Raw genomic sequence first — 23,375 nt, 5'->3', positions numbered from 1 at the left:
TTAATCTAGAAACCCACATCGGCGGAAGGTTCAGGCTGTGATTTTCACAGCCCCAGAGCCAGGAAATTCAAAGTTAGAGTCCCCATAGCAACTGGCCTGTAGAAGTCAGCCAGCGGGGGCTTGGATGAGACCTTGAGGGGCCAACTGGGCCAGCCCCCTGCCTCCAGGAAGCACAGCCCCCAAAGCAAGCCTGCGCCCTGGGGCGGACAGCTCTCCCGAGGTGGAACGTCAGGCCTGGGACGCAGTCAGGAGTCGCAAGGCCCGGCTCTGCTTTCAGTTCTCACGGCCATGAGCCCCGGAAGCCGGGCCAGCAGTTGACATCCAGGGCTTCAGTTTTCTTTCTTTTTTGTTGTTTAAAGTCTTACATATAGTAGTACATATATCTCCTTCTCCCCCCCCCCCCCCCCCCCCCATTGACCTTCCCCCAGCCAGGGCTTCAGTTTTCTACGTCCCCGCATCCCCACGACCATCCCCGGCTCCCATGTTCCAGGAAATGGCAGTTCTCAGGCCTGCAAGGCGCTCAGGGGTGAGGCTGAGCCTGCGCTCATTCTTGTTCCCACCCACTCCTCTCACTCAGCCCCCGAAGGGCCCCATCGCTATCCCAGCTGCCCTTGAACCTAGCGATTGGCCTTTGGCCCACCCCCTGCTTGTTTTTCCTCCAAGAAATATCTCCACTGATTGACAGGTCCAAGAGCTTTCCCAGCAGACACCAAGGCGACTCCGATTTTTGGACGCCCTTCTCAACCTGCCCGCTTCTGGATCAAATTTATAATATTATCTCAATGCGCACTTCCTGCTCCCCCGACGGATAGACGGATAGGATGAACGGAGCCAGGGGCAAGCCCTCCCCCAACCCCGCAAGGATGTGGAGTTGTAGGTCGGGGTCCGGGGTGGGGTTTTCGTTGGTGTGTCACTAGTGAGGAGTCCCCGCCTGGCAGGAAAGGAGATAAGGACAGTGACGCTCAGCCCAGAAGGAAGTAGTCTGGAATCCTTCCCCCAGGGTCTGGGAGATGGCCACCGAGCCGGCCGGTCTTATCAGCATGATTCTGCAGTCTCGCCGGGACGCGTGTGACAACACGAGCTGAGGCAAGAGCAGGCGCTCGCAGGCACCAGGCCTGTGGCAGAGGATGCCCGCCTGCCCGCCCACCGCCAGCCTGGCCCCGGAGCCAGGCCGTGAGTTGAGCAAAGCAGTGGAAAAAGAAGTGGCGCCTGCTGGAAAGCAGACAGAGCGGCTCCTTGATTTCCTAACAGGCCCGGCGCATGCCAGGGGCCTGCGGGCCAGCTCCGAGCGCCCAGCTCGCTTGCGCAACAGTCCTTTCCTCCTCTGGGTAAGCTTTCCCGGGCAGCCGAGCCGATGTCCAGCCACCCGAGTCCCTGGACGAGGCCCCCCCGCTCCCCACCGCCTCCCTGCCTTCTCCTGTGGTTAAGTTCATCAGAGCAGGGTGGGCAGCTCAGGGAAGACGGGACGCCTCGGGGGTGCAAGATCTTTCCTTCCATGAAGCAGGCCCAGAAGCCTCCTTAGAAAGAAGAAGGCTGGTGGGGAGGTCACTGTGGACCGATGGCGGGCTTCTCTGCAGTCTCGGGGGGCACTTGAGGAGGGCAGAGCCCAGAGGGCCAGCCAGACAGCCCAGGGCGCCCCCTGCTCACTCCTCAGGGCACGTGGTTATCTGCAGGGCTGTGCCAACCCACCTTCCTCGAGCCTGGGAAGAAACTTCTTAGGCTCCTCGTGTGTGCCAAGTCAGTGTGTGTGAGCGGGGAGGGCTCAGTAACCACTGAGGGGCTGTGGGGAGCGGGACAGGGGCACACTGGCTCCTGACTGCGCTGCCGACCATGGCGTTCTGAAGACGCTTTTGCTTAAACCGTGCCCTCTTTAACACGGTAGTCTTGGCATGCCCCACTGAAGACTGTGAAATGCCTGCATGGCCCGCTGGCGAGGCACAGGTGCCAGTCTCCGGGTGGGGGGTGGAGTTTGAGGCCACACCGCAAAAGCCGGGCTGGACGTCTGTCCCCTGGCTGTGGGCGCTCAGCTGGGTCTGTGGTGAGTCTGGGTGGAAAGCGGTGACCAGGGGCCATCTGGGCAGGGGCAGCTGGGCTTGGGACAATGAAGCAGAGAATACTAGGGCTGTGCTGAAGGCACCATTAGCATTTGTCCTCAGAGCAGCAGCCACCGATAGAGGGGCAGGCAGGCCTGGGCTGAGAAAAGGGCCTGGGCGGCCAGGGGACGGGCAGGAGGGATTTGGTAAGTGCTGTCTGCCAAGGTGAAGGCAGAGATAGGAGTATTTAACTGGCACCTGGAAGTATGCTTGGCTCGAGAGCCATTCCTTAGCAGAACACCTCTTTTCATCACGCGGCGTCCCTTTTTCTAAGTGGAGATGATCTTCTCGAAGGAGTGAGCATGCGAGTCAGTGTTCTGTGGTCCCCACGCATTTGGCCCACCAGGATGCAAGAGGAGAAAGGGCTTAGCCTGCACTCGGGCGCTCGCTGGCCCACTTTCCGCCCGGGGCCCTACATCCCTCTCCCTCCCTGCCACAGATCTGCAGTCCAGCCAAATTCACCCGCTCCCATCTACCTCCAGCTTTTGCTCCTCATTGTTTCTGCAGGGTCTGCCTTCTCCCACCTTGGCTCCATTTACTGGCTCACTCAAGACTGATTGCAAAGCCCCCCTCCTCCAAGAAGCCTTCCCTGACCTCCTCCTCTAACCTCTGTAGCCAGAGGCTCTCTAGTCACAACCCCAGGGCAAACTGTTTGGTTTTACTAAGTCCTAAGTGGAGTGGAGGGTCTCCTCAGACTAGCTTTTCCTCACAGGGCCTTGTGCCCAGCTGTCCCTCTCAGAAGACCTGTGGATGGACTGGGAGGAAAGTGTGTGCTGGGGCACAGTCACTTAGAAGGGCCTCTCTGTCCCCTGGGATGCAGCCTCCCCAGTGACATATAGACCTGCAGTACGGCAGGTCCTGCACCCCCCTGGCCCCTCCAGCCAGGGAGTCTGAAGGGATGGAAATAATTTCACTCACTCATTCATGCATTCAACAAGGAGGCATGGATCCTGTCCTCATAGATCCACTAGTCCAGTGGTCGGCAAACTGCGGCTCGCGAGCCACATGCGGCTCTTTGGCCCCTTGAGTGTGGCTTTTCCACAAAATACCACGGCCTGGGCGAGTCTATTTTGAAGAAGTGGCATTAGAAGAAGTTTAAGTTTAAAAAAATTGGCTCTCCAAAGAAATTTCAATCGTTGTGCTGTTGCTATTTGGCTCTGCTGACTAATGAGTTTGCCGACCGCGGCACTAGTCTATCAGGACGTTGCACAAGCAGATCAGTGGTGGGAAATGATCAGTAACTACCGGGGCTCTAATCCCGACTCAGTCACCCACCAATCTCGTTGCACAGCTAACCACTGTCTAGGTTTCCTCAGAGAATAGCATGTGGGGAGATAATTCTTTTGAAAACACTGGCTCTACATTATTTACAATAGCCAAGACCTGGAAACAAGCTAAGGGTCTTTCAATAAATAACTGGGGGACATAACGGAGTTCTCTCAAAAAATTAAAAATGGACCTGCCATTTGACCCAGTGATCCCACTTCTAGGAATATATCCTAAGAAACCCGAAGCACCCATCAGAAAGAATGTATGCTCCCTTATGTTCATAGCAGCACAATTTACAATAGCTAAGATCTAGAAACAGCCCTAGTGCCCATTAGGAGATGAGAGGATAGTATTCCATGTACCAAATGTGGTACATTTACACCATGGAATACTATGCAGCAGTAAAAAAGAAGAATCTCTTACCCCTTGAGACAGCATGGAGGGACCTGGAGAGCATCATGTTCAATGAAATAAGTCAATCAGAGAAATATAAGTATCACATGATCTCATATGCGGAATCTAAGTAACAGAATAAACTGATGAGCGGAGTGGATCCAGAGACATGGAAGCATGGAACAGAGAGGGAATCTCAGAGGGAAGGTGGGGGGGGGGGAGGGGGGGGGGGGGAGGTAGGTGGGTGGGAGGTAATCAACCCAAGACCTTGTATGCATATATGCACGGCCCACGGACACAGACAACAGGCTGCTGAAGGCCTGGGGCTGGAGGCGGGGGTGGCCTGGAGAGGTCAATGGGGGAAAAAGGGAGACATATGTAATACTTTCAACAATAAAGAAGTATTTAAAAAAATAAATAAAACCACTTTGCTTAAAATAAAATAAAAAAAAAGATGTAGTACATAGAAGGTGGGGCAAAAGTAGTTTACAATTGTGAGTATGTGAAACACAGAGTTTATCCTTTAATTAGAGGCCTGGTGCACGAATTCGTGCACGGGTGGGGTTCGGCCAGTCTACCCCGATTGGGGCCGATTGGGGTTGGGCTGGCTGGGGGGAGGGAATACGGGAGGTTGGCTGGCCAGCCCCACCCCTGATCATGGTGAGGGGGACCGATCGGGGCTGAGCTGGTGGGGCGGGGGTGTGGGGTGTGGAGGGGCCGAGGGAGGTTGGCCTGCCGGCTCGCCCCCTATTGGGCCAGTTGGCCGACTGCAGTGAGTGTCATAGCGACCCGTTGTTCTGGTTGTTCCAGTGGCTTGGCTTTTATATGTATAGATTATTGCATTATTTCCCATATGAACAACTGTAACCCTACTTTTGTCCCACACGTATATACAATGAAATACTACTCAGCCATAAAAAAGAATGAAATATTGCTTTTTGCAGCAACATGGATGGATTTTGAGAATATCATGCTAAGTGAAATAAGTCAGATGGAAAAGCACTAGAACCGTATGATTTCACTCACGTGGGATATAAAACAGAAAATAACAAATGAACATATAAAACAAACTCATAGACATAGATAACAGTATGGTGGTTACCAGAGGGGAAGGGGGCGGGGGGAGGATGAAGAAGATAAAGGGGGTCAAATATATGGTAATGGAAGGAGACTAGAGTTTGGGTGGTGAGCATCCAATGGAATACACAGATGTTGTATTATAAATTTGTACACCTGAAACTTACATAATATTAACCAATGTTACCCCAATAAATTGAATTAAAATTAAAAAAAAAATCAAAAAAAAAAAAAAGAAAAAGAAAACACTGCCTCTAAAGGGAAGGAAAAAAAAAAAAAAAAAAAAGCCCGGCCGGTCTGGCTCAGTGGTTGAGCATTGACCTATGAACCCAGGAGGTCATGGTTCAATTCTCGGTCAGGGCACATGCCCAGGTTGTGGGCTTGATTCCCAGTGTGGGACATGAAGGAGGCAGCTGATCAATGATTGAAATCAATAGATACATATTCTAATAAATAAAGGGAAGAGAGAAATGGGATGTTTCCTGGAGGGGACTGTGGGGTCAGGGAAGTTGTCCCCTTAAGTGAGTGTGTGGGCTGATGAGAAGAAACCACAGGAGCGTGGGACGCCCGTGAAGCAGGGGGGAGAGGAGAGGCCCTGGAGGGAAGCCTAGCGCAGGAGAGGGGATGGGAGGCAGCACTCCGGGTTCAGGGGGGTGCTGAGCAGAGCCACCGCCCTGGCGGATGGGCCACCCCAAAATAGGCCAGACCGAGGCAGGTCCCTCACGGCTGTGCAGAGGCCCGAGACAGCCTGTGGGCCCCGGGAAATAATTAAAGAAAGCCAACGTTATGTAAGTAGACTTAGACAGCAGTTTGGGTTAAGAAGAAAGATACTTAAATCTGGCCTTTGGATTATTTTAAAATCTTACTCTGTTATTTGTGTTTATATATAAATTACTCTTTCTTCAAGCTGTGTGCTAACGTCACTGCAAAATTATATAGAAAAATCCCCAACGAGCTGATTTTACCTTATTTTCCCACTTTTCTCAGCTGAAGGTGTTTTGAGGAAACTTTGTTGGAGCATCACACATGCAAAAACGTGCGCAAATCCTCAGCATCCGGTGAGATGGTTTTCACCCAGGGGACACGCTCCTGCTGCCGGCTCCCTGCCAGGACCTGGAACGCGGGCTGCACCTCCACAGCCCTCTCCCGACACCTCTTATCACGGACTCTCCCCGAGGGTCACCACGATCCTGCTCATCACCACAGCTTAATGTCACCCATTTTATTTATTTCTTACTGACATATTTCTAAAATATATTTTTATGGATTTCAGAGAGGAAGGGAGAGGGAGACACAGAAACATCAATGATGGGAGAGAATCATGGATTGGCTGCCTTCTGCATGCCTCACACCTGGGGATCAAGCCCGCAACCCGGGCATGTGCCCTGACTGGGAATCGAACCGTGACCTTCTGGTTCATAGGTCGACGCTCAACCACTGAGCCAGGCCGGCCAGGCAATGTCATGCATTTTAAACCCCCATGTATTTAAATTGGAAGCAAACACACTGACCCTGCAGGCTGGTCCCTGCAAGGCCCCTTGCTTGCCTGGTGGCCGCTTTGAGAGCCCCACCCGTTCTTGGCTGCCCTACTCCGGGCTTTCCTCCCCAGGACGTCATTAGACTCTGGACTGGTGGGCGAGGCATGCCACCGTTTTCACCAGTGAAGAACGGAAGGCCAGATCCGAATCAGATGATGTGCAACGTGCCCAATACATCAGGATCAGGGGGCTGATTCCCAAATCCAGGAATCTGTCCCAAGTTTGGTGCTTCCTTATGTCTTGACTTTAGAGATATGTGTCCTTCAACTATTTTGGAACACGGAACCCTTTGAGGATTTGATAAAAACTCTGGCGTCTTTCCCAGAAAAATGCACATCTGCATAGGTTCACAGATGCTGGCGTACAATTTCAGTGGGTTCCCCGATCCTGAGGGCCACCCAAGGGTCCCAGGTACAGACTCTGACATGGCCTTCCACACTCCAGCCTACACCGATGAGCATGTCCTAGGAGCACAGAACAGTGACTAGCTTCCTAAGGACAACCACACAGCCAGGATCTCACGTGTCAGCAGGAGGACTATGGAGCCTTTTCCTGTGGCTGTCAGGCTGTGGCTGGGTATCTCTGAGGTTAAGTCAGAATGCCAGGGTGGCTGATAAAGATACCACAAAAGTTCTGTACTATGTGCCGGGCACTTGACAAAGGTGACCACTAATCCTTATGGCAACTCTGCAGAGGTGAGAGTGGTTTCCCATTTTACTGATGAATAAACTGAGGCTCGAAGAGGTTAAGTAACTTGCCTCTGGTCCCAGCTAGTCCCAATAGTGATATTCGAAACGATGGAAGTCTGACATCCAAGCCCCCCCTTCTCCCCTTTCCCCTTCTCACGATGGGGCTTTCAGCTTCCCTCTCGTCTTGTTGTGCGGATCCTGAAGCCAGGCAGGGAGTTTTTCTAGAGCACAGCGGGGAGGTCAGGGGGGAGCTGGGTGGCAGCACAGGGTTGCCTCAGTGCACACGTCTGCACTCCTGGGAAATGACTCACTGGAGCCCTGCCGCTCCGGCCTCCAGGGGACACACGCACATTTCCTGTGTCTGGGCTACAGCCTCGGTAGGTGTGAGCTGGCAGATCTCTGAAAGCAGCTAGAGATAGAACCCCCCGCCCCCGCTCTGTATCCTAGGATGAAGCAGCCTCTCCCCGGGTTCGTATGACAGAGCTATGTCACCTCTGGGCCTCAGTTTTGTCATCTGTAAAATGGGGTAAAGGTCAGACTCGATCAAGGCTCCTTGGTGTGTGGTCCTCCTCCTGGCAGCATCAGCACCACCTGGGAAACTGCAGGTCCCTCTGTGACAGGGCTTCTCAAATTTAACGCGCATCCCCATGGCCTGGATGTTAATTTCCCAGCTGAGAACCAGAGATCCAGTGCAGCGCTCAGTACACGACAGCCCACGGGCCAGATCTGGTCCACCGCCTGCTTTCCACAGGCCCATGAGCCAGGAATAGTTTTTGCATTTTTAAATAGCGGGGGGTGGGGGGGGGGGGAATCAAAAGAATAATATTCTGTGACACATAGAAATGCTATAAAACTCAAATGTCAGTGTCCGTAAATAAGGCTGTGTTGGAACACAACCGCTCTCATCATTGGCATCCTGTCTGTGCTCTCCCACCACGAGGCAGAGTTGAGTCGTTTCCACAGAAACTGCTCTGGGCGCTGCCCACTGCTGCGCCGTGCCACACAGGCCCCAGGGATGTGGTTACACTGGGTTCTGCCTTCTGGCCTGCTGAGCGCAAATATTGAGTATCTGGCCTTTCTAGAGGTTTGCTGACCTCTGATGAAGGGTGTGGAGGGGAGCACAGGGGAGCGGAGGGTTATGATCCTTTCTGGGGGCAAAACGTGAGCGGCCAGGGGCGTCTGGGATCTGTGGGAGTCTCATCTGGCCCGGTCAGCCATGAAAGCCTTTACACCATTGCTTTGAGGGTGGCCTGGACGGCAGCTCTGACCATTTCCCTGTATGGAGACCCCCAAATTCCACTCCAGAGCAGGGGCTCCTAACTGGGACGCTCCCCAGACAGAGCACGGGCTCCAGGGACCCGGCCGGCTTTGACCTGTGGGCACTGTCGGGGGAGAGGGTTCCCTGCTGAGGTTAGTCAACCCCCCCGCACCTTTTACCCTTCGGGGAAATGTGAAAGTCTCTGGCAGGGTACCACCCGCATACGTGCCACCTGCCCAGGAAAGGGGAGGTTATCTGAGGGCACAGGCAGGCCTTAGGAAGGTCCTAGACAGGAAATGGTCATCGGGCACGGGGCCTCGTTCCCAGAGGGCGGCCCCCCGACTCCCCCCACACTCTAGAATCCCCTTCTCCCCATGAGGCAGAGGCAGAAAAGGCTTGCGGCCCAGTGGGCCAGGGGCAGCCACCCTCACCAGTGGGGGCCTCCTCTCCCCAGAGCCTCTTGCCTGTGGCACTACCCAAGCAAGTCTCAACCCCGGCCCTGGGATTCCAGGTATTTTCCCAGCCAGCCCCACCTCATCTAATTGCTTTCCAGTCAGCTAATCCTTGGCCCACGCCCTCAGCTCCAGCCGGGCAAGCCACCTCAGTGTGGCCAGCAGGAGCCTCGGAGACTTCCCATGGCCCGCGTCCAAGCCCGGGGCAGCCTGTCGACTCCCCTTGCCCAAACCACATCCGCCTTGCTCTTCCTCACACCTCAGACGCTCCTCTGACTAACGTTTCCAAACCCAGCAGGGCACGGTCCAGTCCAGGCCCAAAGCAGCCCACGGATTCCTTCCCTGCTGTCCCCCCGAACCCCCCAGACTGGCCACATCCCGCCTATCAGGGAAGAACAATTAGCAAAAAGTGGAGTCGTACCTACTGTTCAATTCCCAGAGCTAATTGTTTTAAGCAGGGCTTTGGCCTTAATTAAAGGACAATTAGTTAGCGAATGTGTGTTTGCATTTCCTCGGTCTGGCTTTTAACCCTGGGAAACCGATTCAGCAAATACTTTTATGTTTCGGTACCTCTGAGTAAGGGACAAAGTCTTAATTACAGAAATGGCAGTCCTGACAGCAACAGGCAATCAAAAGGGCCGTGAAAGAATGAGCTGATTGTGCCTTCCAGTCAGGAGCCACGATCTCTGCTTAGCCATCGCGAGGGGAAGCTGGGAGCTGTCTGTGTGCCCGCCCCCCTCGGGGTGGGGGTTCTGTTCTTAGCTCCATCATGCAGCCTGTCACCCTGCCCCCCACAGCCCCCCCCCTCCCTTCCATATTTTTCTTTTCTCTGACCTTTCCTGGCCCCTCCTTTTCCTCCTCCCCACCTTTCTCCATTCTGGGGTCAAAAGGATTGCCTTTTTCAGACCCTGCCAGGGGGCTCCAGCCAACCAGCCAGCACCAGCACACGGCCATGGACTTGCGTGCTTCAGCTCACACCGCCTTCCTTTGCTTCTGGGTGCTCAGAAAGAAGCTATAAAAAATAATTTTGAAAGAAAAAAATTCTTTTGAGACCCTGAGGATCCAGATACTTTTGGGATCCAGAATGTTCCAAAAGCCTAAGCCTAAGGATTCCAGAAGCTAGCCTCCAGACCTCCACTGTCCGGACAGTAGCCACCAGCCACGTGTGGTCGTGAGCACTCCAAACATGCCGTAGGGATGGAGAGGTGCTTTAAGTGTCAAATATACACTGGATTTCAAAGACCGAGTTCCAAAAAAAAAAAAAAAAAGAATATAAAGAACGAGCTCATTGCCTTGGCCGGTGTGGCTCAGTTGGTTGGGCATTGTCCCGAGCACCAAAAGGTTGCCGGTTCGATCTGGTCAAGGGCACATGCCCCAGTTGCAGGCTCAATCCCCAGTGGGGGGGTGTGCAGGAGGCAGCTGATCAATGTTTCACTCTCACATTGATGTTTCTCTCTCTCTCTCTCACTCTCCAATCCTCTCTCTCAAACTCAACAAAAATATTTTGAAGACGCTCATTGATCCTTTTAATACTGATTACATGTTGAAATAATTCTTTGGATATATCGGATAATAAATAAAAGATACTAGTAAGAGGTATTAAAATTGTTTTCACCGGTCTCTTTTCACAAAATGCAGCTACTAGAAAATGGACAAAGACATAGTAGCTCCCCAGCTGGGGTTGTGCTGGGATTGTTAAGGGCTAAGAGGTTCCATTGTCCTCAATGTTTGTCCTCCCCCATCTGCTCCACTCTCCCCCTCCTGTGCCATCATGCTGCCATCATCTTCCCAACCCTCCTGTGCATCCTCCTTCCGCCTCCCTCCTCGTGGGAGAGGCAGGGGAGGAAGGCCCTGCTACTCCGCCTGCACCTCCAGGCCGACACGGAACACAGCAGGTGCTCACTCAGCAGCCTCTCATAAGCCCCTCCTCCTGGCTCTCCATCCAGGAAGCTGTGCCAGATGCCCACCTTGAGCCTGATTGTGGCTCGTGGGGTTCTGACTGTGGACAGACTAATTAAGCCTCATACGAAGTCTGGCAAACCAAAGTCAAGAAAAGACCCCTTAACCAGAGTGAAATGTCGGGATCGAATACAGGCAGCTTCACTGGCTGGCAGCAGTTCTGAGCTGGTTCGCTGGCTCTGAGCACAACGTGCTTCTTGCGAGTTTGATTTGGGAGCGTGTCTCTCTTCTCTCTTCCATTCTAGCTCATCTCCAAAGACCACTACCAGCCAGCCCCACCCTGCTCACACACCTTGCCTCTTTAAGGATTCTGGATTTATCTCCTAAGAGAAATCTTCCCGGACTAACTCTACCGGGGCAACTATCGTTTCTGCTCTGTTCAATCGAGACATTCTATTTCATTAAGTTATTCAACAAGTATTTATTGAGCACCTACTATATGCCAGGCACTGTTCAAGGCACTGGGGACATAGCTAAGAGAGCAGACATATTCCCAGGCTTTCCATGCTAACTGGGGAGACAGAAAACACGCAGATTAACAACAACAAAACACCGGTGTGGTAACGCCAGATCCTGGGGTGGGAGAGTGTATGGTTGGGGAGTGCCCTCTGAGGAACTGGCATCGGCAGAGGCCTGGAGGGGCACCTGGAAGTGCACTCTCCCAGAAGGAACATCAAGGGCAAAGGCCTGAGACTGGTTTTACTGGGTCCCTTCCCATTTGTTCTCATTAAGAAGCACGTCATTAGGCATGATAAAAAGATGCTACCCGACGGATCCGTCATCCCACGTCCTTGGTTTTTCACGTCTTTGTTCTGTGTGTCCTGTTACAGGGACGGGAGGAAGTCGGTTTGTAATTAGCAAATCTACTAAAGAACATTTAATCCTCATCCCGAGAAGGAGCTGAGGGCCAGAGAGGGTAAACTGATTGTTTGTCTGGCTCTGAAGTCTGTCTTCCTGCCCCAGCACCCCACCCTTCCCACCACAAGAAAGGAGGTTCCTGGTGGTTTCTTCTCACAGGGCCTGACCCAGGCCACCGGTCGCCTCCCGATCACGGCTGGCCGCAGTGAGGATGGAGCCACGAATGAGGCGCTGGGTTCTAGCTCGGGCTAGAGGTGGGTGGGCAGAAGGGAAAAGGTGGTTCTTAACTGGGTCTGCCCAGACGCGCGGGTGCTGTCTAAACGGTATTGGTTACCCACAGCTGCAGGCGGGGAGAGCAGAGGTGGGTAGCGTCACGTGCTGAATTTAGAGGGTGGGTGTGAGAGCTGGAGCAGGTGAAAGCAGAAGGTCAGGGTGGGCCCGGGGGCTGTGTGGTGTATGCACCAGCTCCCAGCACAGGGCACTTCGTTTATTTCTGCTTCTCCTCCCCAGCTGATGGGCGAGCAGGAACCACAGCCTGCTCATGCCCCGGCCCCAGCAGCCGGCCCAGCACTGAGCACCCAGATTGCTGGGTGGAGGTTACTTGAGAGAGGACAGAGGCTGGACAGGGCGGGATGTGGGATGGGCAAACCACCGGGAGGCATGGCAATTAGAGGGGTGCTGAGGGGTCCAGGCCAGGAGTCAGTGGGGCAATTCACCCCTTCCCTGAGGGTGGGAAACAGACAAACGTTATTTTTCTGACTTCTGGGTTATCTGAAGTTCCTGATGGCCATTTTCCACCCCCTCAGCGTCTGCTTTCTTATCTTCTAAATGTGGGTTCCCCCACGGGACCTAACACGCAGAAAGCGCCCGGCCTGCCTCCCCTGTGCTCCCAGGCTGGCTGAGCAGACTGTGACGTCACCCTACTGGGAAACCACGGGCGCGGTGAGGGTGTCTTCTTATTTTTTAAAACCCAAAGGATTAAAAAAATCTACACAGTGGCTTTCAAACGACGTGCCGCAGAATTTTTAACACATGCAATACCTGACTATTTAGTCAGGGGCACGGACCTCGTACCTCTTAGGTCCTCAAATAAAAAATAAAAAAATGACAACAGCCAACACAATAGCTGTCTGGTGTGAACAAAAATTATATCGATTTTTTTGGTCAGATTGGCAAAAATACATCTTTTTTGGTGTGCAGCAGAATTTTAGTAATTTAGTTCATGGGTGCCAGGAGATGAAAAAGGCTGCAAAATCACTGATCTAAACAGATGCATGTATACATGTACGTGTGTACCTTGTACGCACAACTGCAGCCAGAAACAGTTTATCCACTACCGGCCCTTGGCCAGTTTAGAAAAAACCCGCCCCGCCCCGCCCCGCCCCTCCCCGCCAAGGCCTCCAGCTCCTCCCTCCCCGCCGCCTTCAGCGCGACTCTGCACAAAGCAGGGCCTCTTGAAGTTCAGACATTAATTACTGAGTTAGAATATTTTTCAAAATTACAAGGCATGGCCCCAGGAGATAAGAGGAAGGAGGAGGAGAGCGCGGAGGAGGCGGGGGAGGCAGGGAGGGCTCTGCCCGGGGCTGCGGAGGCCGGGCGGGCCTGGAGTCTGGGGCGGGGGAGGCCCCAAGCCTCGGGAAGGACCCCCACCCCCACGCCGCGGGCCAGGCGCCCCCTGCAGGCGGCGCTGAGCTCAGGAGGGCAAGTGAACCCCCGTCCTGGCCATGCCCAAGGGGCATCCCTGAGGGGAGGGAAGAGCTGGGTTTTCCTTTTTAGCCCTGAGCAGGCAAGGGTAGCCCTCTCTACCGGAGGCCTTCAAGGTAGAGTTCCCACTAGAAAACGGTTAGGTTAATTACAACTATCTTCAATCCGTCCCATCGGTCTCACTGGGAAGGGCCGGTGGCGCTGAAGATGCCCTCCTGGGTGGCAGCTGTAAGGGCTGGAGGCAGTCCCTTCTAACTTTTAAGAAATGCCGAAGACTTGATGTTGAAGAAAGCCTGCTCCCACCTCTATCCCCTTTCAGGGCGACCTCATTTTCAGAGAGCCCCAGCCCCGCTGAGTCTCCAGGTTGTGGGGGCCGTGCCCGGCCTGGCAGCCGCCCCTCCCGCAGGGAGTGCAGTGGCTCTCCTGGAGCCCTGTGCAGACAGGCTGGGAAATCTCGAGGTTTAAAACCGTTTAAAACCGGTTCTGGCGTGGAGACTGGGTTCCCTGTGGAACCAGTGTCTGGTGGAAGCTGGTATTTTTATAACTCCAGGCTCCCTATCAGATCCTGTGTTACCATGGTTGCTAAGGGGAACACTGGCTTCAGATTTCACATTGCAGTTCGCAGAGTCTGGCTGAGGAAGTGGAACAGTTAAAGGGTGGGGGGTGGGGGCGACCCGGATTTTATCTGGAGGAGGTCAAGAACTCGCAGCCTTAGATGGGGACACGGCAGTGTGTGTGTGTGTGGGGGGGGGGGAAGGGTAGGCTGGGGAGGGTGCCTGAGCAGGTTGGGGGCTCGCGCCACAGAGTGCCCTGGCTGCTGAGTGGAAGGGGGGACAGCATCCCTGGAGGGGGCGCAGCCGTGGGAGTTATTTCTGCGCAGGTCACAGGAATGGCTGCTTACGCTGGGGTATTCACAGCCACAGCTGCTGGACCTGGAGGACTCTGCGGCCACACCAGGGCCCAGGGGCCGGGTACCTGCCTCGGGAAGGCTGCTTTCTCAGCGGAACATTCCAGGCCGGTCTGTGCCTAAGATGAGGGCTGGAATAAACTGTTCATGCAGAAAGGTTCTCCTGAATTTTTAAGCGCCTTTCCAGCCCTGAACGTCCCAGTGAGTCTTTTTGATGGACTGTCATGGAGAAGGAATTTAAAGACAAGGAGTTGAGGGTTGTTCTCTGCTCAGATGCCCTTGCCAGTCAGCTCTTCTTGTCTCATCTGCCTTCTGGGCTCCCACATTCCTGTCTCTCCCCTCCGCCCGCCCTTTTTGAGCACTGTACTTTCCACTGTGCCCTGGCCAGGGAGAGCCCCAGATCTGCCTCTGTCGAAATACATTTCTAGTAGAAAATGTGCCTAGGAGACTGTTCAGTTCAATAAAGAAGTGGCCTTTTCCTTGGTGTTTGTTGAATGAATACATAAACTCTCCTGTACGCCTGCCATGGGTTGCTCTCTGGCCGAGAGACTGTCCGAGGTTCCAGTATCATCTTGCGTCCACCCAAATGCCTCCGCTGTCAGACCCTCTCTTCATCACAGAGACACAAACAGGCGCCCAGGCTCATTCTGGCCCCAAGCCTCCACTCAAAGTTTTCTTCCCAGAACGCTTTCTCCCTCCCCGCCAACACCTGTGCGAAGCCCACTGCCCCTAAAGCTCGATCTCCTCTTCCCCTTTGCCCCTAAGCAGCTGCTCAGACCCCTAAATTCCCCCTTCTTGTATATGCATGTGCACAACCCATCATACATGTTCATGGCGGCTACATTTTTGGGGATGTGGTAGCCAAGTGGATTGTAAACCGTGTGGGGAAAGGTCGCCATTCATAATGCCCTCTTCCAGCACAACTGGGAACCTTTGCAGTTCAACGAGAAAGTAGCATCGTCTCAAACCAAGTCACTGCTTACTGGGTGAATGCAGAATCCTGAGCAGAATGCTGTTGGGTTACGTGATAGACAAGACCCAGCCTACCCCCAGGCACCCAAGAAGAGGTCAAAGGGCATTCGTACAACCACCAGGCAAAGGTCAAGTCCAGAGAGCAAGGGCCCTGTGTGGATGCTAGTTCTACAGGGTCACGGAGGAGTGAATCCGGGCAGGGTGGGGACGAGGTGGGGAGTGGGTTTGGCCTGGAAGGCGGACAAGAGCCAGGGAGGAAGAAGAGGAAGAGTGAGCTCCAGGCGGCAGGAATGCACGAAGCCTTCTGTGGGAATACGATGGGAACAGTGCGGCTGCAGCCATACAGGACTCAGCAGAGGTTCTCCAGGAAAGGGGTGTGTGTGTGTGTGCGTGTGTGATTGTGGGGAGGCCTTGGTGCCGGTAAGGAGAATGGACCTCTTTCGGGGGCAGCCTGTGATGGACACTTCTTGTGAGCAATGCCTGGAACATGGGTTGCTTTCCACAGCAACCTGCGTCATGCCAGCGCATTGCCACTGGCTTTACGTGACCGTCGCGTGCACGTTAAGCCTTAAGACAAGCCTGCAGGGTGAGTAGCATTCCCATGCTACAGGTAGAAAGCTGAGGTTCAGAAGGTTAAAGAATGAGCGCCAAGCCCCACAGCTAGTGAGTGGTAGTGCTGGGACGCAAACTCAGGTCTCTCTGGCTCTCCCAGCTGTCCCTTCCCCAGCTCTGCTCACCAGTGGCCGCTCACTAAATGCACCGAAGATGCAGCTACTCCTATGTTCCAATGTGGGCTGCACACGTGAGTCACATGGAGAGCTTATATCTACTCCCTTCAGACCCATGCCCACGAAATCTGGTTTAACTGGCTGAAGGAGAGGTCTGAGAATGTGTGAGTTTGTCAGAGCTTCTCAGGGTGGTGCAGCCTTGCGCGGCTGGGCTGCCTGGAGGAGGATTTCAAATCTCCGCTCCCTGCGAGGGGTGCGCAGCTGCCCTGGGCAACCCGGGCCCCTTCTGGCCACAGGGGGCCCTGCCAACTAATAACCCCTGACGGCAGCTCCATTCTCTGCTCTGGGGAGGGGAGGAGGGGTCCCCCTGGAAGGAAAGGTGCCTGGAAGACTGTGCTGCTAGACTCGCCTGTGGAACAGCAGAGGATCTCCACCCACACCCACTTCATCTCGGCCTTTTCCGATGTCAGACTTCCCCTGGAGCCAAAACAATGTGAGCAATTGAATGCATGCTCATGCAGAAAGCTAAAAAAGTGGCTCTCATTGTTGCACGGAGCAATTTCATTTCCTGAGAAGCCTGAGCTGCTGCCCTCTGTGCTCTCCCCGCCTGCGCCTGCCGGCCTCCTCCAGGAGCCCAGCCAGTTGCATCCCTGGGGGCGGGGGGGAGGAAGGGGTTGCCCCTTGCAGACACCCCCCAGAGGTGCCTGCCCCCTCCCTGCCCTTCCTCTGGAAAGGACAGGGTGGGGTGGATGGGGTTTCTGGGGCCTGGAGGGGAGGGGAGTGAGGGAGCCAACCAGAGGGAGAGGCTCGTGGGGTCAGAGGGGGGTGCAGAGGGATGAGAGATTCCTGACAGAGGCACCCCCTCCCTTCCTCCTTTTCTCTACTCCTGACCTCTGGCAACGGCTGCCGGACTCGGAAGAGGGCAGGAAGGTGGGGATCACGAGTAGAGTGGACTGCAGAGATTGGAAGACAGAAAGAATGAGAGGGAGTGTACGGAGGCAGGTCCACCAGGCACGGGCCAAGGCTGTTCAAAGGAAACAGGTGTAAGGGGTTAAAAGGCACGCCGGCACCCCTGCCAGAGGAATTTCCAGCAAAGCTCTTAAAGTAAGGGGCCCAGAGGAAAGCGTTCAGTGATAACCGGGAGGAGGCCAGCGGAATCCCCACGGGGTCACAGGGGTGACGGAGGAGTGGAGGGGGCTGAGAGCACTGCAGGGTCAGGAGAGGGTGGGGGGTGGGGGGGAGGATGGTGCTGGGGGAACCAGACCTAAACCCTGGCAGGTCGGCTCCCGCTGAGGTGGGAGATGATGAAACCATTAGCTTGGGCAAGAAATCCTGATCAGAGCGGCCACTCTGGCTGAGGACTCTGGCAGGATGAAGGGGTCCTTAGAAAGCTATTAGAAAATACCTTGCGGGATGTCTTACCATCTGTTTGTATCTTCTTTCATGTTTTTCAACAACAGTTTGTCCTTTTCAGTGTACAAGCCTTTCACTTCTGTAGTTAAGTTTATTCCTAAGTATTTTCTTCTTTTTGATGCTATTGTAAATGGGATCATTTTCTCATTTTTTTTTTCAGAAAGTCTGTTAGTAGGTAGAAATGCAACTGATTTTGTATGTTGATTTTTGCATCCTGCAACTTTACTAAATTCATTTAATAGTTCTAACAGTTTTTTTTTTGGAGACTTTAGAATTTTCTCTATATGAGATCCTATAATCAGAGATAACTTTACTTCTTCTTTTCTGATGTGGATGCATTTTATATCTTTTTTTTCTTGCCTAATTGCTCTGGCTAGGACTTCCCATAATATGCTGAGTAGGAGTGGTGAGAGTGGGTACTCTTGTCTTTTTCTGATCTTGGGTTGAAAGAGTTAATATTATTAAAATGTCCATCCTAGCCAAAGTGATCTACAGATTCAATGCAATCCCTATGAAAATTCCAAGGGAATTTTTTTTTTTTTTACAGAAGTAGACAATTCTTTAATTCATAAAAGACTCCAAATAGCCAAATAACCATGAAGCAGTTTTAAAAAGAACAAATCAGGAGGCATTACACTTCCTGATTTCAAAATCCTATATAATAAAAGGGTAATATGCAAATTGACCCTAATGGCGGAACGACCAGTTGCTATGATGCACACTGACCACCAGGGGGACAGACGCTCAACGCAGGAGCTGCCCCCTGGTGGTCAGTGTGTTTCCACAGGGGGAGCGCTGCTCAGCCAGAAGCCGGTTCATGGCGGGCCAGCGCAGAGGGTGGCCGGGAGCCTCTCCCACCTCCGTGGCAGCACTAAGGATGTCCGACTGACGGCTTAGGCCCGCCCACTCCCCGCGGGGAGCTAAGCCGTTAGTCAGACATCCCCCAAGGGCTCCCGGGCTGCTAGAGGGATGTCTGACTGCCAGCTTAGGCCTGATCCCCCAGGGAGCAGGCCTAAGCCATTAGTCGGACATCCCCCGAGGGCTCCCGGACTGCAAGAGGGCGCAGGCCGGGCTGAGGGACCTCCCCCTGCAACCGCCCAGTGCACGAATTTTTGTGCACCAGGCCTCTAGTATATTATAAAGCTACAATAATCAAAATGGATATATAGATCAATGGGGCAGAGTTGAGAATCCAGAAATAAATCTATGCATATGGTCAACTGATCTTTGACAAGGGTGCCAAAAAACACAATGGGGAGAGGAAAGACTCTTCAATAAATGGTGCTGGGAAGACTGGATATGCAAAAGAATGAAATTGGGACTCTTATAACACACAACCAAATGGATTAAAGAGTTAACACAAGACCTGAAGCTATAACTCCTCACAGAACACAAAGGGGAAAAGCTTTATGACATTGGTCTTGATAGTGACTTTATGGCTATGACACCAAAAGCACAAAAGCAAAACCAGACAAAGAGACTACCTCCAGCTAGAAAGCTGTCCAACAAAGGAAACGATCGATAGGGTGGAACCGCAACCTACAGAATGGGGGAAATATTTACAAACCACGTATCTGATAACGGGTCAGTTCTCAAAATATGTAAGAAATGCCTACAACCCAACAGCAAAAGAACTAGTAACTAAACTTAAAAAATGGACGAAGCACTTGAATAGACATTTTCCCAAAGAAGAGATACACATAGCCAACAGATGGGAAAAGAGGCTCAATGTCACTAATCCTCAGAGGAATGCAAAACACAAAGCTATGAGATATCACCTCATATTTGTTAGGATGGCATATATATCCTATATAATAAAAGCCTAATATGCAAATCGCCCGAAGGGTGGAACGACCAGTTGCTATGATGCGCACTGACCACCAGGGGGGCAGACGCTCAATGCAGGAGCTGCCCCCTGGTGGTCAGTGCTCTCCCAAAGGGGGAGCGCTGCTCAGCCAGAAGCCAGGCTCACAGCTGGTGAGCACAGTGGCCATGGCGGGAGCCTCTCCCACCTCCGTGGCAACGCTAAGGAGCAGTGAGCTGAGTGGTAAGGAGCCAGCAGGCAGGAGGTAAAGAGCGAGGTGTCCCGGACTGCAAGAGGGTGCAGGCTGGGCTGAAAGACCCCTTCCCCTCCCCCCCAGTGCATGAATTTCATGCACCGGGCCTCTAGTATATATATATATGAAAGACAACAAGTGTTGAAAAGGATGTGAAGAAATGAGAACTTTTATACATTGTTAGTGGCAATGCAAAATGGTACACCTGCTATGAAAAACAGTATGGGGGTTCCTCAAACCATTAGAAACAGAAGCACCATAGGACCCAGCAATGCCACTGCTGTGTATTTTATTCAGAAGAATCGAAATCAAGATCTTGAAGCGGTATTAGCAGTCCCATGTTCAGCGCAGCATGACTCACAGTAGCCGAGATCTGGAAACGAGCTAGGTGTTGAAATGAGCCAGTCACAGGACCAACACTGCATATTCCCACTTAAGTGAAGTATCTGAACAGTCAGGCCCACAGCACCAGAGAACAGAATGGTGGTTGCCAGAGGTCTGGGAGGAGGGGGATGTAGGGAATTGCTAACCACTGGGTTCCAAGTTTCAGTTATGCAGGACGAGTAAGTTCTAGAGATCGGCACAACATTGTGCCTGTAGGTAACAACATTGTTGTGTACACGTAACAATCTGTTCAGAGGGTGGACTGTATGCTAAGTGTTCTCACCACAATAAGAATTTAAAAACATTATAGAAACTAAGAAGAGCTCACGAGGCGAATTCGAGTTGTAAGCAGGAGGGCAGGGAGACGCCTGCAGCTTTGGGCCGTCAAGAACACTCTTCAATCACTTTGAAAACCATCTTGGCAGAAACCACAGGCTCTTAAACAATAAAAGGACTCATTGAAAAGTATTCCTCTCTGTCCCTCAAAGAAGGATCTCTGATTGGCAAATGCTATTTATGGCAAGAGCAGAATCGATTCCACAGAGATCGATTCAGCCTCCGCCACGCAGCAGGCGCTGGGCTGAGGGCTGAGAATAGAAGGAGAGCAGCTGCTCTGCTCACCAGGCAGGGAAGCGGGGCCGGTAGGAGCAGGGACTCGGCTGGCGCTCAGACCTGGATTCCAACGTGGACGCTGCTGCCTGCTGGCCGTGTGGCCCTGACGAGCTGCCTGACCTCTTTGTTCTCTTGAAAATGGGGATGATAATGCTCAGGGTGTTGTCTGAGTTAAAAGAGAGAAGAATGCATGCCATGCTCTGGACCGTGCCATGCACTGTGCTGCTATCGGCACTAAATACCGCTTCCTCTAAGGCCACGTGGAAGGACGGAGCTGTGAGGATGTGCCAGGTGTGCACTGGCTCAGGGAGGCAGGGAGGTGAGTCTGGGCCCGCACCAAGAGGACCTGGACTGAGCAGGACTTTGGGGTGCAGCTAAGGGCACATCTTGTGGGGGGGCTTGGGGCATGGCCTGGATGCTGCTTAGTGGGAAGTTGGAACTGTGAGCCTGGGGATGGTTCTGGGAGCTGGGAGGACCCCAGGGCAGGGTGGGCCTGGTGATTAGGGGCCAGCCACCTGCAGGGCCCAGGGAAAAAGCCTAAAATTTTCCAGCAAGGAGAGAGGCAGCAGCAGTGCCTTTGGCTTCCAGAAACTTCTCAGAGCTGGCTTAACCTGCTGTGGGGGAGGACTAGGGATGAATATGTGATAAGGTAGGGGAGGCAGCAGCTGACTAAGAATTCAGGTGTCTGTCTCCTGAATTCTGGGAAGGACACAGCCTCTCCAAGGGGGGTGGTAAGATCCCCAGGGCACACCTTTCTTTCCCAATCTTCTCTTCTAGGGACGCTGAGTTCTCTCCTGGAAAGAGCCCTGGATTGGGAGCTCAGGAGCTGTGGGTGAGGTATAGCCTAGACTGGCGGCGTGTCACTCGAAGGGCATTCAGCCCCTCTGCCCCTTTAAGATGGGGCGTGTGCCCAGGCCCTAAGTCAGACTGGAGGGCACCAGACTCTAGGGAGCCGTCCTGCCCTAGAGTAAGTCCCAGGGGCAGTTCTTCCACATTCCTACCTAGTTGCCCCAGGGCACTAGCACCTTCTCCATCCCTCGTCTTCCTCCCCAAGCCTGTAGGTAGAGCAGCGTGATCCCTCTCCACAATCGAGGAGCAGGCTCAGAGCAGGCGAGCTCTCCCCCAAGATGGCACAACTAACCAATGGAAGAGGCAGGACTGGAACCCAGGGCTAATGCCCCTGAACCGCCTCACTGCAGGGCCTCAAGCAGGTGGCGTGGAACACGGGGCTCTGGTTTCTCTTGGACAACCTGGTAGGAGCCACCGATGATTTATTTACTCTTCACGCTTACTACGGAGCTCGGCAGAGGCTGGTGTTCGTGACACCTGCCCACAGAGTTCAGTGCATCAAACAAGTGGGCGCTAGGGGAGGGTCCTTGTTTCCTGTTGGTGCGACCTCCTGGCACGTTCCGGACCTCACACCAGAGTGTGTGCGCTGCCACAGGCCGAGTTAGAAGTGTCCCGGCAGCCAGGGCAGTGCTCAGCCCTGCTCCCTGCTCGGGGGAGCAGGTGACGGCGACACCAGGAGGTGCCCAGATCACGCAGAGGGAACGTGTTGAGACCATCCAGGCCACTGCCCTAGAACGTGCTGCCTTCTGCCTTCAGATGGGTTGTCTGGGGCTCAGGGCAACTCAGGCAGGGCTGGGAGGGCCCCTCGAGGCCACCTGGGCCAGGCTCCTGCCTCCTGCCTCCAAATCACCCCCAAAGGGGTGCAGAAAGCAGAGCTGCGGCCTCTCCTGGTGCTGCATTCTGAGCTTCGCACACTTTGAGAGTGAAATATGGTCGGGAGAGACCGTTGTGTGAGTCTGAGAAACAATCTGAACCCAAGAGCGTTTGTTAGGAGAATGCCTGGCTCTGTGGCCGGCGGAGGCTTGTGGGCTTACGAAGCGCCCAGGAGGGCCTGAGCTCCGCTTCCCCGGCAGCCACGCGGCCTGGAACGAGCACCCTGCTTCCCAGACACGATGCTTCAGAAACATCTGCAGGTACCCCTGCCTTCCCCTCAGCGGCTTTGCTATCCTTCTTTCAAAAACACAGACGGTCCCTTGACCCCACACGTCCCCTTTAGCTGACAAGTGCCTTCCACCGAGACACGTCTCCAAAGACTAGTCCACGCTCAGGCCCGACCTCCACCGACTCCTGAGGGTGGCCCCATGGGGCTCCTGTGCTCACCCCACTGGCACCGCGGCCCCCTGACCTCCTCGTTGCTAAACTCAGGCCACTTCTCTGTCCTGGTTTTATCGGTTCCCCAGAGGCCACTCCTCCTTGGGTCCTGGGACCTGCTGCTGGGGTGGGGGTACGGCACATGTGAGGGAGGCTGCCCCGCTCCCAGGAAGGAGTGCTGTGATGATCCTCACGCTCTCCTGGAACCTTCTCTGCCTCGGGTCACTCTCCCCCCCCCCCCCCCCCGCCCACCTCCTTGCTGGCTCCCGTCCTCCCCTCCACCTGCACCCTCTCCCTGGGTGACCCCATCGAGTCTCCAGCCCTGAGCACCAGGTACACATCAACATGACGCTCAGTCTGTGTCCCCAGGATGACCTTTTCCTTATCTTCAGACACTTCCACCTGAGCAACCACATGACGGTGCCCTGGGGACGACCAACAGGTCACCCAAACAGAAAAACCGGCGCCTGGTGCTCCCCTCTCCTCCCCCCACTTCTCTTCCAGACGCCCCATCCCTGACCACGGTGCTTCCAGGCCGGCAGCCAGGAGCCCACAGCACTTTCTCCCTTCGCGGCAGCTCGTGTCCGCAGGTTCTGTGGGTACTAACTCAGGAATACAACGGGGCTGCAAACCGTCCTTCCCTCCTCACTTTCTCAGCAGTGCTCCAGCCCCCAGCCTCCCCCTGGAGGATCCAGCGGCCCCCCCCAGCCCCCTCAGCCCCCAGCCCACGTGGGCCACTGCCGGTTCTGTGCAGACAGCAGCTAGGGCGACCTTCTAAAGGGGCAATGGTGCCCGGTCCAGAAAGCACCCCACTGACCTCTTGCTTCTCAAAAGTTCTGGCTTGTTCTTATT

The 23,375-nt window shown here is 53.9% G+C and overlaps 1 protein-coding gene across 1 annotated transcript in view; it reads right to left on the bottom strand.

Moving 5' to 3' along the window:
- Positions 1-23,375, bottom strand: part of CTIF (cap binding complex dependent translation initiation factor) — a 232,976-nt gene that overhangs the window by 9,266 nt on the left and 200,335 nt on the right. The window lies entirely within an intron of this gene.

Source organism: Eptesicus fuscus, chromosome 12, assembly GCF_027574615.1.
Source record: "Eptesicus fuscus isolate TK198812 chromosome 12, DD_ASM_mEF_20220401, whole genome shotgun sequence".
In the NCBI taxonomy this organism is placed as follows: Eukaryota; Metazoa; Chordata; class Mammalia; order Chiroptera; family Vespertilionidae; genus Eptesicus; species Eptesicus fuscus.
Note: the sequence above shows the minus strand (reverse complement) of the source record. Positions and strands in the feature narration are given on the sequence as shown.